This window comes from Haliotis rufescens, unplaced genomic scaffold (genome assembly GCF_023055435.1).
Source record: "Haliotis rufescens isolate VD_foot unplaced genomic scaffold, xgHalRufe1.0.p SCAF_56, whole genome shotgun sequence".
Taxonomy (NCBI): domain Eukaryota; kingdom Metazoa; phylum Mollusca; class Gastropoda; order Lepetellida; family Haliotidae; genus Haliotis; species Haliotis rufescens.
In genome coordinates this window covers 2523140-2544610 of record NW_025964290.1, presented here as the reverse complement: position 1 = coordinate 2544610, position 21471 = coordinate 2523140, and the positions used below count along the sequence as shown (strand labels likewise).

The 21471-nt window shown below is 41.8% G+C and overlaps 1 protein-coding gene across 1 annotated transcript in view; it reads right to left on the bottom strand.

The window, feature by feature from the left end:
* The window catches only part of LOC124141756 (zinc finger protein 845-like), a 47411-nt gene extending 40929 nt beyond the window's left edge, over positions 1-6482 (bottom strand). The window contains exon 1 of the mRNA XM_048385235.1: positions 6355-6482. The gene's annotated coding sequence lies outside the window, so the exon portion shown is untranslated. The remainder of the gene's footprint in view (positions 1-6354) is intronic.
* Between the last annotated feature and the right edge of the window lie 14989 nt (positions 6483-21471).

Sequence of the window (21471 nt, the reverse complement as noted above, 5' to 3'; positions counted from 1 at the left end):
TAACACCGCTTCGTGGTAATATTTGATCAATATTTGGGACACCCCTGGGACACCCCTGGAACACGCCAATTCGTAGCAGCGATGTTAGGTGACAATTTTTGAACGGAGTTGGTACAAGCAAACCCTTTGAGGATTCGAACATGTTCAAGGTCGGAAATGGGTTTAGAACAGACTTGGATGCCACTGCACATGTCAATTTCGTAGCGGCGATGCCCTGCAAGTGCTGCCTACATTTGACGGATTTGGCACAAGGAAACCCTTTGAGGATTCGAACATGGACGTTTGTGCGCAGTGTTACTTGGAGCCCGCCATTGCTGCTAGCAGCTTTAATTATTATTATTATTATTATTATTATTATTTGAGGCCTTGTCAGTGGGAACTACAAAATTTTCATGCAGGAAACACCACCAATAACAACAAGGGCTGGAACCAAATACATTTTGATGATGATATTTTACCTGATACTGTAAATGTCGCTCCACAGTCCACACACTGATAACTTTTAGCGCAGTACTTAGGGTGACATGCTGACCATGCTGACGGTGTGATTTGAAATAAACTCAATAAACTTGATAAACTCAAATGGAAGTGTCTTCAGTTGATTAATTCTCGTACCATGACTACTGTTATGCTATAAAAGGGCAATTACCATTACATCCTCATGTGAAAAAAAAGAAAACACATGGATGTGTTGGAAAGTTATATACAAATGGTATGTTCCATAAAATATATTAAAAACAAAGAATATATTCTTCTTTTTATCTTGTTTTGCCCAACATTTACAAACAAAAAAACATGATTGATATTAATATAAATGTCTTCCAAATTATTTGATCTTTTCATGCTAACGAAATGTCTACGTCATCACATTTGCTAATATTTGGATGCTAACGAAATGTCTACAGCATCACATTTGCTAATATTTGGATGCTAGCGAAATGTCTACACCATCACATTTGCTAATATTTGGATGCTAATGAAATGTCATTAATGTGGTTGTTTAATTCTATAAATTATGGATACAATCTTGTGACAATAGCGAGTAGACATGAAATATTAACGCACATATCTCTTTTGAAAATGGGATGTGTGCCACTTTTTACATTTCGCCTATGTGACGACGCTCTTCATGTCTCGAAACAGCTTAAATGTTTTCCTTTACTAACAGTAACAATTGGTCTTATTCTCATGACATATACATTGCAATAGTAAAGTTTGAAAAGGCCAAGAGCATATTCTACACATCAGTTCTAGTGTCTATCTGCAGTAAATACATAAACAGCTGATAAAGTGTGTCCGCCAGGTTCCTTTGTCCAGTGGAGGTCGCTATTGTGGTGTCATTGCCTGGGTCAGTGAAGTGCCAAGAGCAGCCTACCTGTACAACCAAGCTAGTCACCAGGAGAGACAAATAGGGGGTTGGGTCAAAAACTGAATCACTGACAAACGAGACAGACGTTATCAAATGATCTTCCCTCATTGACATTTGCGATGTAATCTTATAATCTGTGGCATATCCTTACAATCGAGGCTGCCGGCTTTGACATACATCTGCTTTTGAGCAAGTTAGATATATTATAATGCTGTTTATAGTCTTAAAGTAGAATAAAAGAAAAAGGGGTGTGTCACTGTTTACATTTGGCCTTCATGTTATTCTCGGGACATATACAACGCAGCAGTATTCATGAACAAGCCAAGAACATCTCTAACAGCCCACTCTGGCGTATTCCTGTAGTAAATACGCAAACAGATGATAAAGAGTCCGCCATGATCGTTGTCTAGTGGAGGCCGCCATTGTGGAGTCATCGGTGTCAATGTTGCGCCAGCGCTGCCTACCCAGACAACCAGGCTGGCATTGGGTCAGTGCATTAAAGTGAGTGAGTGAGTATGGTTTTTACGCCGCTTTTAGCAATATTCCAGCAATATCACGGCGGGGGACACCAGAAATGGGCTTCACACTTTGTACCCATGTCGGGAATCGAACCCGGGTCTTCGGCGTGACGAGCGAACGCTTTAACCACTAGGCTACCCGACCGCCCCGTCAGTGCATTAAAACGATGTGGTCTATTTGTTATAGTTTGGTTTAAAGTCTGTGGGGATATGGTTTACGGGAAATTGTTTAGGAAATTCATGCATTTCTAATTTTGTCTACAATTGTCTGCGACAATATATTTTTGGGATGTGTGTGTTACACATTCCCGTAATGTTGCTAGTTATTCACCTATATTCTTCACAAAACTCCTAAATTTATAAATTGTGTCAGAAAGTTTGTCTCAAAAACGAAAGGGAAACACTAAATCACCTACCGCACGAATTCCACAGAGTTCCAGCCATGTTAATGAACTTATTTGAGATGGATATTCAGAGTAATATGGCGAGAGATACTTTCTGCTCATGGTGCCATATCATTAACATTCAGTCAAGTCTCATTAATCCGACAATCAGCTTTATCTGACACTAATGATGGGAACCAATAAATCAGTGCTATTTAGACCCTTTAATCCGACAGTCTCGCACTCCGACTCCGACACACCTTATTTGCAACGAATTACCGGAATCACTAATTTATCAGTCTCGTTAATCCGACACAGTGATCGGTGTACTCCGTGGTCATCTGCCCGCAAGTACACAGCCCCTTGTTTTGATGCGAGACGAGTCGGCGAGTTGCTGCATATTTCAACAGCTGCAGAGATAAACTTGCTTAACAATAAACAATTACTGCTTTAAATAAACAGGAGTAATCACTTGCGTAGATTACCTCAATCTCATTAAAATCAGATACAAGTTCTTGCTATCACTGAGGACATCCCATTGCAGGTCACGTCAGAACAACCTTTCGCGAACTATGACAGACCAATGAAATGACTAACAGGAAGTCAATGTTAGCCACTTAGAAAGCAGCTTTCTTAAGCTTTGTGGTACCAGTTTCTAACTTGCGACTTCCATTCCAGACTATGTTTTTTAAAGTATTTTAAATGAGTCATACAGTCCGTAACAGTTGTTTTGTGTTGAGCTTTAGAATTTGCATGATTAGAAACAATATGGATATTCCATTTATATTTTTTTATAACGTGTTTGTATCGTTATCTATCGTGTAGTTGTCCAATTTTTTATCACAAACGATGATACTACTTAATTTGGTTTATCCGACATACTCGTTAATCCGTCATAATCATATGCAACCAACCATGTCGAAGTAATATATATGACCTTTTCAAGTTGCGAGTGCATGTTTGATTCACAGAAATGAAGTCATGATAAAAGAATGTTTTATTGTGAAATAAACCACGCTTTGTTCTTCATTGTTCTTTATCGCATCGCTATTTTATTTTAATAATGTATGCATAAATATGTGACAGACCTTGGCATGGTCTACATGTTGAATGTGTTTCCTCACTTGACAGGCCTTGGCATGGTCTACATGTTGAATGTGTTTCCTCACTTGACAGACCTTGGCATGGTCTACATGTTGAATGTGTTTCCTCACTTGACAAACCTTGGCATGGTCTACATGTTGAATGTGTTTCCTCACTTGACAGACCTTGGCATGGTCTACATGTTGAATGTGTTTCCTCACTTGACAGACCTTGGCATGGTCTACATGTTGAATGTGTTTCCTCACTTGACAAACCTTGGCATGGTCTACATGTTGAATGTGTTTCCTCACTTGACAGACCTTGGCATGGTCTACATGTTGAATGTGTTTCCTCACTTGACAGACCTTGGCATGGTCTACATGTTGAATGTGTTTCCTCACTTGACAAACCTTGGCATGGTCTACATGTTGAATGTGTTTCCTCACTTGACAAACCTTGGCATGGTCTACATGTTGAATGTGTTTCCTCACTTGACAGACCTTGGCATGGTCTACATGTTGAATGTGTTTCCTCACTTGACAGACCTTGGCATGGTCTACATGTTGAATGTGTTTCCTCACTTGACAAACCTTGGCATGGTCTACATGTTGAATGTGTTTCCTCACTTGACATACATTGGCATGGTCTACATGTTGAACGTGTTTCCTCGCTTGACAGACCTTGGCATGGTCTACATGTTGAATGTGTTTCCTCACTTGACAGACCTTGGCATGGTCTACATGTTGAATGTGTTTCCTCACTTGACAGACCTTGGCATGGTCCACATGTTGAATGTGTTTCCTCACTCGACAGACCTTGGCATGGTCTACATGTTGAATGTGTTTCCTCACTTGACAGACCTTGGCATGATCTACATGTTGAATGTGTTTCCTCTATTGACAGACCTTGGCATGGTCTACATGTTGAATGTGTTTCCTCACTTGACAGACCTTGGCATGGTCTCCATGTTGAATGTGTTTCCTCACTTGACAGACCTTGGCATGGTCTACATGTTGAATATGTTTCCTCACTTGACAGACCTTGGCATGGTATACATGTTGAATGTGTTTCCTCACTTGACAGACCTTGGCATGGTCTACATGTTGAATGTGTTTCCTCACTTGACAGACCTTGGCATGGTCTACATGTTGAATGTGTTTCCTCACTTGACAGACCTTGGCATGGTCTACATGTTGAATGTGTTTCCTCACTTGACAGACCTTGGCATGGTCTACATGTTGAATGTGTTTCCTCTCTTGACAGACCTTGGCATGGTCTACATGTTAAATGTGTTTCCTCACTTGACAGACCTTGGCATGGTCTACATGTTGAATGTGTTTCCTCACTTGACAGACCTTGGCATAGTCTACATGTTGAATGTGTTTCCTCACTTGACAGACCTTGGCATGGTCTACATGTTGAATGTGTTTCCTCACTTGACAGACCTTGGCATGGTCTCCATGTTGAATGTGTTTCCTCACTTGACAGACCTTGGCATGGTCTCCATGTTGAATGTGTTTCCTCACTTGAAAAAGCTTCAGAAATTTCAGTTACATGTCCTGACATCGTCGAACAGCCCTCAGATGCAAGATTTTTTGAAGATCATCTTCCTGTTATTACCATTAAGAAATCGAGCCCAGACGTTCTATCCATAAGATCGTTGGTGGACAAGCAATTACGGAACCAGATATATCATGTCAATTCACGGCTTACATCAACCAGTCCAAACAGTCAACAAACGGAGGAAGCAAGGCATCAAAATCAACTGCGAAGCCAAAGACAACTAAACCAACTACCAAGTCTACTAGCAAGGATAAGCAGGACAGTATGTCATCCCAACAACCTGGACCATCTGGGATTGATAAGCTCCTTATCTCAAGCGACGACCAATCAGATTCTGAATCTATCAACGATGATGACGAAAAGAGTTGTGTATGCGGAAAGTTTCAGCCAGATGAACTGAGGCGATGTCCACGTGTTGAATTCACTAAGTGGGGACAGTGCATGCATGGAAATTGTGAACACTGGGTGCATTTAAAATACTGTTGTGACATCTCCTTTCTTCGACGACATGATGTGTTTTTCTGTCACGGTCTACCTTGCAGACACCAAGAAGAATAACAAAATTTGTGATGATCATGATCATAAACTGTAAATAATCTGAAAATTTGTGTTCAAGTGACAGTTATTTCATATTTCATAACTCAGTACAGTGTTATCTGTATTTTGTTACGTTTGGAAGTGCCTTGGGAACATTACTTTCGATTCCAAAGAACTTTGACATTGTGGCATGTGCTAACCACCCGTAGCTTGACCCGATGAACTTTACCACGGAAACATATGACGTCACTACATGTCGTGTAAAAATGGCCGCTATTGTACAGCAGCCGATACGGAGGCATTTGTGGACAAAATGATGTTTCCTTGTAATTAAATGGTGTAAAGGTGAGTGTTCTAACGATTTATTTCACATTTATTGCTTGTCGAAGTCAGCGGGTTGGTTTATCGTAATGCTATTCTTTATACCACGGAAACACGTGTCGCGAGGGTATATGTTTTAAAATATTGAGACACGTGACATCGAATAAGTTTCCTTGTACAGCTGCAGACGTGTGGTATATTGTTCCTTTATGTGATATTCACGGATACATTCGCAGCAGCACAGGTCGCGAACTCGTCTAGATTTCTGCTATTACTTCCGGGTACTCACGAGGAAAAACAATAACAAAGGCAACAACCAGTCTCGGGGAATTGCTTTAGATCAGTACCCCTTTAATTCTGAACACCTCTCAAACAAAGTAATTTATCCCGCAATGAGTTTATAATCTTTTTATGAAACCTTTTTTCAATGGTAGATCTAATTGGGGTCTCCTTTTTTCATCAGAAGGCAACATTACACAATCGTCTGGGATCCCTACCGGAAAGGGAAGGGCGCCTGTTTCATTTCCATCAAAGAAGATGCTAAACATGGATGAAATAAAATTGTGAAATAAAAGCTTACCTCTTGAAGTTTTATGATGGTCTGTTAGACATCAAAATGTCATCATACGCTGCAAAGTCTGATCGTTTGAACAGCAAATCCACCGACAACAACCTGCATCGGCAAAAATAGTAACTCTCTTGTGGGGAAACACGGAAAATTGTTATATTAGAGTTGTTCCCCTTTGAAACGACATAGAACGATATATATTATGGACGCTTCTGGGCTAAAGAAAATAAAAAGAAACTTCTCCACGGTTTACATAGATGTCATCAGAGACCATATAATAGATAATCTATTATATGGTCTCTGATGTCATTGTGTCAGGTGTGGATAGTCATTTTGATGAGCTGAATTAAGCCTTTACGAATAAGATGACAAATAATGCAAAGAAGAAGATTTGGAAAGATATCACCACGAAGTGAGCGCCTTTGTTCTGGTGATTTTGATACGTTAAAACGAAACTCTCATAAAATCTAAAGTGAGATCAATGTAGGTTGATGTCTATGATTTTCCACCATGAAAGTATGGGGGCATTATATTACATATTCATTAATTTATTTCAACTTACCAAAAAACGCAACAAGAAGTTGTCACGTGTTTCCATAGTCAGAAATTATGAGGAATAATGAAACAAATTGAAAAGAGGGGCAGTTATTTTTAGAGAAGTGGTTAATATGGCGCGATACGGGATTACATCATGTAGTAGCAGTAAGTTCCCCCCTGCTGACTGGGTATAAAAATCCACATCAACGGCTGTTCATACAGTCCTTATAACGGCAGTAGAGGCGGTGACAGAATGCTAAGACTGAATGCAGCTCAACGGAACAACGCCATTGGGAGATTACAAGCTGGAGCAACTCAGCAAGAAGTGGCCAGGCACTTTGGTGTATCCAGACAGGCAATCTCCGCACTGTGGACCCGATACAACAACACCAACAGAGTTGACGACAGACCAAGGTCAGGAAGACCAAGGATGACAACCCAAGCACAAGATAAATACAGTCGGCTGCGACACCTCCGAGACCGCACTACCACAGCCACGTCTACAACCACACAGATCCCAGGGGTACGCAGAATATCGGATCAAACGGTACGCAACAGACTGAGGGAGGCTGGACTTTTTGCACGAAGACCTGTTAGACGTCATGTATTGACCCCACGTAATCTGGCGGACCGTCTGCTTCGGTGCCAACAGAGGGTTAGATGGGCACTTGCAAGGTGGAAAAATGTACTGTTTACTGACGAGTCCCGTTTCCTACTCACACGTGCTGATGGGCGCGCACGTGTCTACAGACGTCGGGGTGAATGTTACGCCCCCAACTGTGTGAGCAGGTTGTCCCATTTGGCGGTGGGAGTGCCATGGTATGGGCCGGAATTCATCGCGGTGGTAGGACGCCTCTCGTGCATGTGGCAGGTGCATTGACAGGTGTGCGTTACAGAGACTTGATCCTACAGCCTTACGTTCTTCCTCACGTCAACGTTCATGGCGGACAGTTCTAGCCCGGTCACCAGATTTGTCCCCGATTGAGCATCTGTGGGACGAGTTGGATCGACGCGTTCGCAGAAGGAATCCACCGCCCCTAACACTTCCGGCGCTTCTTGATGCACTTCAGCATGAATGGCAGCACACCCAGCGTGTTATTGACAACTTGATTGCATCTATGGGTCGTCGGTGTCAAGCGGTGATTGATGCACGTGGTGGGCACAACCGATACTAACATTTTCTGTACCCCTGTGACATCAACTGTATCGTTTACGTGTGTCTGTCTAGGTGACACGATTAATGTTTTGAACATTGTGTACAATGATCTTCAAACAGTGTTTCAATTATGGTTTCTGTGTCCTATTTTGAAACAATCGCATCATATTACATTTTGAAGAGTATATATAGTATATATAGTAGGTGGAGGATTAACAGTAGAGGATTAACTCTAACAACAATTGCATACATGAGTGGGATAACATTGGTAGGTGTTGACAACAAGGGGATAATGCTGTCAACAACACGATGGACAGAGAACACATAGGTGGAAGCCAATAGGAACATGGAGCCAATAAACAGGATAAGTGATTATTGCTTGATGAGTTCATAGTAGGCGGATGGGACGAAATAGCCTTGATCTCTGTTGATTGATGGCTTGTGGCGGCGAATGTGGACTGATTCTGTTAGTTTTCTTTTAGTGAAATCATGAAGGTTGTTGGCGAGGATTTGGACGTTGTCCCAGTTGATGATGTGATTGGAACAGTTGCTGATATGGTCCGAGATGGCTGATTTGCTGTCGGATTTATTGGTGGAGGTTTTGTGCTCTTTCACTCATTCAATCACAACATCAACTGGGACAACATGACGATGTCGTGTATTTAACGACGTTATTTGTAAGAGGGAAGTGTCTGGTGTAGCTGTACAACGATGATAATCGTGATGGCCAAAATCGGAATTGGGAGAAAAGGTACAGTAAATCGACGTGGGGCTGGGATTTTGTATTGAAACCAGATATTTGTTTCACCTACAGCTGCGAAAATCAGATATATTTTTTAATTACGACTATGAGCCAAAATATTTCTTTCATTGCATCAATGTAGTATTTGTGGTTGACAGTTTCTGTCTATTTCCAAGAATATTTCCCCGAAGAAATTTCGTTAAAATCCACGACCTGGCCTTCAATCCAAGTGTCCCCATGGGCGGCCCATATATCTGTATCCTGATCAATTCATACAAAGCTGTTTTCGCATATTTCACTGTATACCTCTTTGTCGAGAGGAAAATAAATAACAAGATAATACTACACAAATTAAAATATATATAAAATATACATATATGTATTTGCGAAACAAAAACATGAGTTTTGAGTAAAGGAAAATATTCTCGCCCATCGGCCAGACCCTTTTCTCGCCCATGGGCGAAATATTTCAATATCGCTATAAAATCGTTGAATTAAGTTAAAATGAGTTAAATTGTGTGTCAAGATACTTGAAAGAAATATACTTATGTATTTGCGAAACAAAAACATGAGTTTTCAGTATAGGAACATATTCTCGCCCATGGGCCACACTTCGCCCATGGGCAGGCCCATGGGCGACATAGTGTAAATACTGAGTTTTTCAACAATTTTTTTTTTCATTTTCTCTTCCTTGGTATGTTCCCATGAAAACAGCATGTTTAATTTTGTAAATACCCCTGACCGAGACTGGGCAAAGACCGTAGAGTTTCTGGACTTTTGGGTTTCCAGAATTAAAATGGGACGTGTTATATATATTTTGAAATATTCTTCTCACAGTTACAATTGTGACATTGATGCCCAACAAGAGGAAGTCTGTTCCAGTCAGGATACACGATCAACCTTTCTAATGAATTTAAGATTGTTATTTACATGATGTTTACAAATCAAGATTTTTCATAGTATGGAGGTCGTGCTCGTCACAATTAAAGCTATTAGTCCCTAAAGTAGAAGTGACAGCAATAAAGAAACGGATGACGCAGTACGACTTGTGTGTTCCAAAGTTTATTACAGTAGCAGAATAATTTGGATAGCTCTTACCTGCTCTTATATTATTCTCCTTATCCCCTACATACTTAATCAAGACAACACCATTAACATGGGAATACGCTGTGTGATACACGGCCGATTTATTTGCGTATAGTATAAGACAAAGATATTCATTTATACACATTTGTATATACATGGTCAGCAATCTGCTATGAATATTTATATTTTGCTGAAGCCCGACACGTAAAACCAGATATAAAAACTTTTATAAGAAAACATCTGGAACCGTGTTCCCTCAACGGATGCAGCAGCAAATACTGGAGAGTATACAGTATACTCATGACATGTATATGCAAGTCCAAACAGAAATACTAACAATTCATGAACATTTGTTACCAATGAATTTCATAATTTATTATATACAGTGCAACTCGCATAGTACATGTACATGCAGTATGATCAAATGCAACACTGTATTATAAAGGCCCGCCGGCCAAGAAATATCATTGCATCCAACACTGCACACTTTCACAATAAAACAACGCTGTATTATAAAGGCCCGCCGGCCAAGCAATATTATTGCATCCAACACTGCACACTTTCCCAATAAAAGAACGCTGTATTATAAAGGCCCACCAGCCAATAAAGGCCCACCAGCCAATAAAGGCCCGCCGGCCAAACAACATCACTGCATCCAACTATGGACTTTCTCAATGAAGCAACGCTGTAAAGTAAAGACTCGCCAGCCAAGCAATGGCATCACTTACAACAGTACACATTACCCTCAAATGTACATTCCATTTCAACGACTATCTGCAACACATGAAATCATTAAATCATAAAATGAAGAACAATTTTAATATAATGTTCAAATAAATATAAGAAACAAGTGTGAGGCCGTGCATGCACAGTGAGCGAGAGAGAACAATTCAAAATTGTACTACCCCTTATATACCCCCTCTATCACGCCATCTAGGGGCACATAATCACCTTGATTGACATACCGCTAGGAGAAAATTATAATTTCTATCTTATTCATTCTTCAAACGAGAGAAATATTATTTCTCCTTATCCCCTAAATACTTAATCAAGACACAACACCATTAACATGGGAATACGCTGTGTGATACACGGCCGAGATGTACAAAGAAAGTTACAGGCCTAAGGAAAGTGAAACTTTCATTCTGTTATCAATACTATCTTTGATGTAACCATCTTTAGCGTTTTCGCTTCTCCAACGACCATGTCGTTTGAACATACGATCTGGTATACCATTATTTGCAGCTGCAGTAGCACCACCACTGCGTAAGCTATGCAGACCATACTTCTTGATGTTGTCAACAAAGGGAGTTAAAGCATCAATAAAAAGTTCCCTCAACCTGGTATAAGACAGTGGAACATTGTCCGTTCTAAGAACATAGCCTGAACGACATTTGCTTACATTCCTGAATATGTACTGATCACAATCTGGATGAATAAATACGGCTTGTAAATATCTCTCCACACAGGCTACTGGACACAGCTTGGAATCTGTCCTACTAATAACAAGCCATGCGCCATCCCTGTATACATCCGTCTTTGACTTTTCAATAAAAACGACCATGTGTGACTTATAAAATAAAATATCAGATCGAGATATATGCGTTAATTCTGTAGATCTTAAAAATCCGGTGAAAACTAATAAACACATAGATACTATTCGCAGATCCATTAAAGATGCATTGATCATTTTTAAATCATACAACCGTTCAAGTATATCAACTGTGATTGGCTCCTTTTTAACCACTGGCTTAGACAGTTTGCGCTTTGCTCCTTCCAAAACATTCTTGACAAGGCTATTTTCAGTGGGACTCTCTAGTCCAATGTTACAATGAGCATGCCTTAAACTATAAAATGCTGTTAACACTGGTGATAATGTTTCACTGTTGCACAATAGACAACAGATAAACAGCACAATGCAAATGTGAAACGGGCAACTGATCACACATATTATTAGCGTTTGCCCACCTTTACCAAGCAGCAAATCCAATGCTATATTTTTTAAAAGTAGAATCTGCCCTGGACCGTGCCAACAAACCTGGTAGCTGTCCCGCTAACTGGTGCACATTCAAAGGGAGTTCATCAAGTTCATCACTATAGGCATTCAGAAGGCTATCTGTAAATACACAACAAAATATTACCTAAAATCCACATAAAGTGCAATCATATCAAAATGCAAATCGTGTTCAACGAACAAACCACCTTTGATTCTGCTTGCAACAAAAGCTTCTTTGGCCCTAGGCAAAAATATTTGATCTTTGATTTGCAAAATACGCTCAGAATTCACATATAACAGTGGCCAAAAGCACGCTGAATGCCACTCTGGGACGACCAACGTTCCAACTGCATGACACTCTGCCATGTGTTTGATTACTCGCGGTATCAAACAAATAGGGGGAACAACCCACCTAATTGTACCTCTCCAGTTAACAGTGAAACAGTCCACTGCCTGGCATCCAGGATTACTGAAACGAGAGTTAAACTGGACAACTTTTGTGTTATAATATGAAGCCAGCCTATCAACTTGATAAGGTCTCTATTTCTCATCTATTTCTCGAAAAATATTTTTGGAAATACCCCAATCATCGTAATCAATTAGCTTGCTAAGATAGTCAGCTTGCATGTTCTCATGGCGAGGAATCCACTGGAGATGGAGCTCAACAGTGTACTGTAAACATAGATCAAAGATCTGCAAAGCAAGCGATTGTAAATGGAGCTTCATACTACCTTGCTCAATAATAGATACAACATGTTGACTGTGTGTAAACCATTTGACTCTCTGATGACCTAGGGTTGCAACAAAGCTTTGGAGAACCATACACACAGCTTTCAGCTCTCTCCATGTAGAGCTGCGAGTAATTTCATCCCGGGACCACTGTCCATGGAATACTACAGAGTCTACATCCACGCAGTATCCACCATACCCACTTCGGCTTGCATCCGAATACACCAATCTTTTTGTCAATGCTGTTTGCACAATCGTTCTAGAAATATACCTATGTATATTGCGATGCCAAAATGACAGCTGTTTGATGCTAGTATCTGACAAGTATATAAGACTGTTCCATGATGAAGCAGCAACAACATCAATACTCACAGCTCCTGTCATGAGTTGTACAACTGGTCCTATCACTAATTTCATAGAAATGAATTGACCAACAACTGATGCTACAGATCTAACCGATACACATTTAGTCTTGTATTGTACCAGTTTAGTAATAGCTTGTTTGACCCTGTCAACCTTCCTGAGAGGTACAGTCATAGTCATGGATCCGGAAGTAGTATCGATACCAAAACCAAGCCATTCAAGAGATTGCGACGGTAGCCAATGTGATTTCTCAACTTTAGGAACAAAGCCTGAAGAAAGCAGATCTCTCTTTATATCACACCCTGCTGTCTGCGCTCCAATATCCATAGATACAGATAAAATGCCGTCGTCTAGGAAGGTAACTATCTTATGGCCATCAAACCTCCACTTTGACTAATTGTCTCATGACTTTTGTAAATACATATGGAGCAGACGTCAAACCAAAAGGCAAAACCAAGAATTTGTTGTAACATATTCTACCAGCTTCGTTAAACCATGCAAAACCAAGAAAATCAGTATGAGATGGAACTATGTCCATATGATGGTATGCTGAGTGGATATCAAATTTTATCAACCAATCATTCATATTAATATATGCTAATGCAGTCTTCCAATCTTCATATTTAATACTCTGCTTGAAGATATATTTATTGACTCTGCTAAGATCAAGAATTAAACGTCTTTTTCCTGACGACTGTACTGAAACAGACAAAGGACTAACAACACATTGGCACACCAGGTCCTTCAACAACTCACCAATAGCCTGCGAGACAAAATCTCCGTGTTTAATAGCAGACTTGTTATTCTTATTATGCAGTTTAGGCGGAGTCGTAATAAACGGAATTATATATCCATTAGCAATCCAATCAATAACACATTGAGATGCACCTATCTCACGCCAATACTGTATATTACTTTTGAGACGGCCCCTGACTAAGATTTCAGCTGTACCTTGTTCATACTCAAAATAGTTATCAGTGAACTTGCTATCCTTGATGACAAAGTTATCATTGAAATACTTAACTGACAAATCTTGACCAGAACTACTGGCGTTGCTGACTTGAGGCAACTTGTCCGCCGGCTGTCGCCCCTTGACCTGTTCCGAAGTAATGACAGTCTTTCCTGAAGTGAAAGAAATCGCCACATGCGAAACAGGCCCCTGATCTTTGCCCTTTTCCACGAAAAAGCTGATTTGTGATTGGCTGCATATGATGTAAAGTAGAACCAGGTTGAACAGCAACTTGCACGGGATGGGTGACAGTCGCCGAACGTCTTGACCTATTTGTAGAGTACGGCGCTTGCCTGGCACGTTTCTGTTTGAGTTTTCGGACAGCTTTGCTTTCAGCTCTGTTGATACGTTTGTCGTCATCGGAATCATCCGCCAGCTCACGAGAAACATAGTTCTTAACCGTTTCCCACCCACCTTCAGATGTATCTGTTATTTTGATAAACTTGTTCCTTCTGTTGATCCTGTCGAGCTCTGACGTTACGGAAGCTTCTGCTTCGTCCAGACGAGAAGACTGGATATCTCCCAGAATTTTCTGGAGGCAGTCTATACTTTCCTGATTAAAGTTGAATTGAATTTTATTCCTTTCTCTTGACCATGTAAAATCTTTTTCTGCTTTCAACTTCTTTAAATCTCTTGACGTGTGTATAAACTCTTCCCTCACTGAACCAATCTTCTCATTAAGAGGGGATTGAAACTCTATTCTATTCGAATTGAGCTGTTGCAAAATGGCGTCCTGTTTAGCTTCTGTATCCATATTGAAGAAACGAGTGTGAGGCCGTGCATGCACAGTGAGCGAGGGAGAACAATTCAAAATTGTACTACCCCTTATATACTCCCTTAATCACGTGTAGCAAGGCGTGGAGTGATCCCACAGATGACATCCTTACCTTGTCAGCTTGCTGACGGGGTTAACCTCTTTGGTCATGTGGACAAGGCGTCCGACCTCGGATCAGAAGGTCCGTGGTTCGAATCCCATCACGGGACTCGGAAATTTTATGGCCGCTACATTGGCGCCCAACGTGGGGCTGAGCACGTTCATATTAAATTTGAGCAAAATAAGCCTCAGTACCCTACTATGCGGCCCGGGACGTGCCTTCTGTTGACGGGGGAGTATGTAGCAAGGCGTGGAGTGATCCCACAGATGACATCCTTACCTTGTCAGCTTGCTGACGGGGTTAACCTCTTTGGTCATGTGGACAAGGCGTCCGACCTCGGATCAGAAGGTCCGTGGTTCGAATCCCATCACGGGACTCGGAAATTTTATGGCCGCTACACACGCAACCTAGGGGTACATAATCACCTTGATTTATTCATTCTTCAAACGAGAGAAATATTATCCCAAAATGTTGACTAGGTAAAACTTTCTCTGATTGGTCAAACTGTATCTTTTTTTTGGTTTTTGGTTTGGGAAAGTTTCATGGGGGATGAGTTACTTTAAAAAGGAACTTTCTCTTTGTCCCATATATTTTTGAATGTATTCCTACATACGAAATACAAAGATAATTATGAACATACTTTTTAAAGGAGGCAGCACAGACCATGGACCCATCACACTAGCAGGAGGCTGTACAGACCATGGACCCATCACACCAGCAGGAGGCAGTACAGACCATGGACCCCATCACACTAGCAGCAGGGAGTACAGACCATGGACCCCATCACACTAGCAGCAGGGAGTACAGACCATGGACCCCACCACACTAGCAGCAGGGAGTACAGACCATGGACCCCACCACACTAGCAGGAGGGAGTACAGACCATGGACCCCACCACACTAGCAGGAGGGAGTACAGACCATGGACCCCATCACACCAGCAGGAGGCTGTACAGACCATAGACCCCATCACACCAGCAGGAGGCTGTACAGACCATAGACCCCACCACACTAGCAAGGGGCTGTACAGACCATAGACCCCATCACACTAGCAAGAGGCTGTACAGACCATGGGCCCCATCACACTAGCAAGGGGCTGTACAGACCATGGACCCCATCACACTAGCAAGGGGCTGTACAGACCATGGACCCCATCACACCAGCAGGAGGCTGTACAGACCATGGACCCCATCACACCAGCAGGAGGCTGTACAGACCATAGACCCCATCACACCAGCAAGAGGCTGTACAGACCATAGACCCCATCACACCAGCAGGAGGCTGTACAGACCATAGACCCCATCACACCAGCAGGAGGCTGTACAGACCATGGACCCCATCACACCAGCAGGAGGCAGTACAGACCATAGACCCCATCACACCAGCAGGAGGCTGTACAGACCATGGACCCCATCACACCAGCAGGAGGCTGTACAGACCATGGACCCCATCACACCAGCAGGAGGCTGTACAGACCATGGACCCCATCACACCAGCAGGAGGCTGTACAGACCATAGACCCCATCACACCAGCAGGAGGCAGTACAGACCATGGACCCCATCACACCAGCAGGAGGCAGTACAGACCATGGACCCCATCACACCAGCAGGAGGCAGTACAGACCATAGACCCCATCACACCAGCAGGAGGCAGTACAGACCATGGACCCCATCACACCAGCAGGAGGCTGTACAGACCATGGACCCCATCACACCAGCAGGAGGCAGCGCAGATCATGGACCCATCACACTAGCAGGAGGCTGTACAGACCATGGACCCCATCACACCAGCAGGAGGCAGTACAGACCATAGACCCCATCACACCAGCAGGAGGCAGTACAGACCATGGACCCCATCACACCAGCAGGAGGCAGTACATACCATGGACCCCATCACACCAGCAGGAGGCAGTACAGACCATGGACCCCATCACACCAGCAGGAGGCAGTACAGACCATGGACCCCATCACACCAGCAGGAGGCAGTACAGACCATAGACCCCATCACACTAGGAGGAGGCTGTACAGACCATGGACCCCATCACACTAGCAGGAGGCTGTACAGACCATAGACCCCATCACACTAGGAGGAGGCAGTACAGACCATGGACCCCACCACACTAGCAGGAGGCAGTACAGACCATGGACCCCATCACACCAGCAGGAGGCAGCACAGACCATAGACCCCATCACACTAGCAGCAGGGAGTACAGACCATGGACCCCATCACACCAGCAGGAGGCAGTACAGACCATGGACCCCATCACACCAGCAGGAGGCAGTACAGACCATGGACCCCATCACACCAGCAGGAGGCAGTACAGACCATAGACCCCATCACACTAGGAGGAGGCTGTACAGACCATGGACCCCATCACACTAGCAGGAGGCTGTACAGACCATAGACCCCATCACACCAGCAGGAGGCAGCACAGACCATGGACCCCACCACACTAGCAGGAGGCAGTACAGACCATGGACCCCACCACACTAGCAGGAGGCAGTACAGACCATAGACCCCATCACACTAGCAAGAGGCAGTACAGACGATGGACCCCATCATACTAGCAAGAGAGTGCACAGACCATGGGTCCCATCGAATAAGCAGGAGAGTGCACAGACCATGAACCCCATCGAATAAGCAGGAGAGTGCACAGACCATGAACCCCATCGAATAAGCAGGAGAGTGCACAGACCATGAACCCCATCGAACAAGCAGGAGAGTGCACAGACCATGAACCCCATCGAATAAGCAGGAGAGTGCACAGACCATGAACCCCATCGAACAAGCAGGAGAGTGCACAGACCATGGGTCCCATCGAATAAGCAGGAGAGTGCACAGACCATGAACCCCATCGAATAAGCAGGAGAGTGCACAGACCATGGGTCCCATTGAATAAGCAGGAGAGTGCACAGACCATGAACCCCATCGAATAAGCAGGAGAGTGCACAGACCATGAACCCCATCGAATAAGCAGGAGAGTGCACAGACCATGAACCCCATCGAACAAGCAGGAGAGTGCACAGACCATGAACCCCATCGAACAAGCAGGAGAGTGCACAGACCATGAACCCCATCGAACAAGCAGGAGAGTGCACAGACCATGAACCCCATCGAACAAGCAGGAGAGTGCACAGACCATGAACCCCATCGAACAAGCAGGAGAGTGCACAGACCATGGATCCCATCGAACAAGAAGGAGAGTGCACAGACCATAAACCCCATCACACTAGCAGGAGGCTGTACAGACCATGGACACCCCCTACTCCCTACCCCCCGACCCCGACCCTCCATATATGTACTTAATATTTCATATGAGTGTTCGGAAGGTCTGTTGTAAATTTTTCCCTTGACTTATCTAAAATGATAGAACTTAAGAGCATCCAAACAGATAAAATTAGTATTACTATGTAAATAAAATACGCTTGAATAGAGACTATAGTAAAATGTGATGAGCTTAAAAAATTGTATTTATTGTGTAATTTCAGTGTAGTTGCTGGTGGGCTGGTTACTATGGTGATAAGTGAAGCCCGGTATTTTTACGCCGACAAGCGTGTGCATCCGCGTAACATGAATGAGGTACCACCGAAGTCATTTATAAGATGCGAATAAAAGAAGTGTATATATTCATGATAGACATAATTAGCGATCGCCCGGTGTCTTTAAAGTCTAAGGAAAATAAGATCAGGGAACATGCATTGGATTCTAGAAGAAAATGCAGATGTGTTTTGCATTTTGAACACCAGAACGACAAGGAGCATATCCATACGCCTACAAGCGTGGGCTTCCTCATTGCAAAAACAAAATAGTGCCATCGTTTTTTGGTCACCGGGTCACTTTATCTCTTGTAAAGATTGGATCAAGTGATTAGAAATGTGTTATAATTAATTTTGTTAAATCACAATAAAAAATGTGAATTAAATTTGTCGACAGTTTTCAATTTCTGACAAATGACATCCGTGCGCTTCAACAGGGCTGGGTTTCTGAACACGTCTGATACGTCTTGCCAGAGTCGGAATTTGTTGTTGGATTGCGTTTGAATTCAATTTAACATGCCAAAGCCGATCATTTCCCCTGAAGTAAGTAAATTGATATTTCGAAAGGTGTTGACATTGTTTGAATTTGTATTGATGTCCTTACAGCTGTGACATTATTCACGGGAGGGAATGTGCGGCTACACGCTGTATGTGGAACAGCATCCATGAACTGGTCTTTTTGTTACAAAATGTGTCTTTTATTTTGCTTAAACATTCGAGTAAGAAATTGGTTGACATATGTTGGATATGTTTAACACAGTATGGCCAAACAGACATGGAAGGAGGTTGACCTTATTATCCGACCCAACCAATACTGTAACGTCGTTGATTTAGATACAATATACCAAATGTTTTACTCATCAACGCAATAGTTCAGAATATGCTGATTCTTGTTAAGTAATTTTTCTATTCCTGAAGCCCCTGAGAAAACAGTTTACCAAGTTTAAGTATTTAACTCCTATCAAACGCAAGACCCTGGTAAAACAGTTTACTATATTTAAATATTTAACTCCCAACAAACGCAAGACCCTGGTAAAACAGTTTACCATATTTAAGTATGTTCATATAAGACCCTGGTAAAACAGTTTACCATATTTAAGTATGTTCATATAAGACCCTGGTAAAACAGTTTACTATATTTAAATATTTAACTCCCAACAAACGCAAGACCCTGGTAAAACAGTTTACTATATTTAAATATTTAACTCCCAACAAACGCAAGACCCTGGTAAAACAGTTTACTATATTTAAATATTTAACTCCCAACAAACGCAAGACCCTGGTAAAACAGTTTACCATATTTAAGTATGTTCATATAAGACCCTGGTAAAACAGTTCGCCATATTTAAGCATTTAACTCCCAACGAAGGCAATACCCTGTTCAAACAGTTTGCAATGTGTAAGTATTCAACTTCCAACAAACGCAAAACCCTGGTAAAAAGGTTTACCATGTTTTTCGTATTTAACTTCCAACAAACACAATACTCTGCTAAATCTTTAAGTATTCAACGCCAAACAACCATAAAAACCTGTTACAAAAGTTTACTATGTTTTAGTGTTTAACTCCCAACAAACACAAGACCCTGGTTAAAAAGTTTACTATATTTAAATATTTAACTCCAAACAAACACAAGACCCTGGTAAACAGTTTACTATATTTAAATATTTAACTCCCAACAAACACAAGACCCTGGTAAACAGTTTACTATATTTAAATATTTAACTCCCAACAAACACAAGACCCCGGTAAACAGTTTACTATATTTAAATATTTAACTCCCAACGAACACAAGACCCCGGTAAACAGTTTACTATATTTAAATATTTAACTCCCAACAAACGCAAGACCTCGGTAAACAGTATATCCAAACAAATGGAAGACCTTTGTAAAACAGTTGCTCAGGTTTAAGTATTCAATTCCAAGCAAACACAAGACCCCAGTAAAACGGTTTATCACGAATTGGCCAAACATTACAAAGTTGACATCAAATCGGGTATGTTCATGGCTGATGTCAAGAAAAGTTTGATAGCTTACCTTGTTGAGGAAGAAATTTTGGATGATGATGCTTCGGCCTTGCTTGAAGAAAAAACTGATTTAAAGAAATTAGAATTTGAAAGAGAAAAAATGGCTATGGAAATTGAAAAAGAAAAATTGATATTGGAAGCAGAGAAAAGAAGAGAGAGGAATTCGCCTTTGAGGCATAGAAGCAGAAAAAGAAGAAAGATAATTGCGGCTTAAAGAAATTGAAGCTGAGAATGAAAATAGTCTACTATGTATTTAACCCACAACAAGAACATCGGTAGAGCACAGTGGACAGTGATTTTATCAAATGTTTTAACGTTTATAGGGAGATCGACATGATTTCGCGCGGGCGCAGGAAATATTAGTCTGATCATAAGGTCTAAGGGAAGTAACTCGTTTCTGTTTGAAATATACTGTACAAAAGAAGTTAGGGATAATGAAATTGTTCTTGGATATTTTTAAGAAGTTGTATGTTTAGTCTTCTCTGCAAAAAATAACCCCAAAAATATTCATGATCACTTACCTATTTTGTGTGGTATAGTTTACTCTGCCCGTACGGATGCATGCATGGTATTTTGTGTACCTAAATCTACCACTCTTATAACGCTTAAATAAACTTTATATTATATAAAAACATGGTTTGTTTATTCGATGCTTAACACCGCACTCAGCACTATTCCAACTATATGACGGCGATCTGTAAATAGTCGAGCCTGGACCAGACAACCCAGTGATTGACAACATGAGTGTCGATCTATGCAGTTGGGATGTGATGACATACATCAACCAATTCACCGAGCCTGACCGCCCGATCCCCTTAGTCGCCTCTTATGATGTGGGTTGCTGAAGACCAATTTTTACCCGGGACTTTTTTTTATTGAATTGTTTGATAGGCATTACTTAGAAGTTGACTGATGACAAAGTAGACACAATTTATGGATAAACAGTTCTTTATTTTGATGTAATGGCGACGTTTCGGAATAGATCCGTATACCGTTGTCCAGCAAGGCTGAATAATGAACAAGATGCAGAGTAGATATGGTAGGTGGAGGATTAGTAACAACTGCATAGATATGC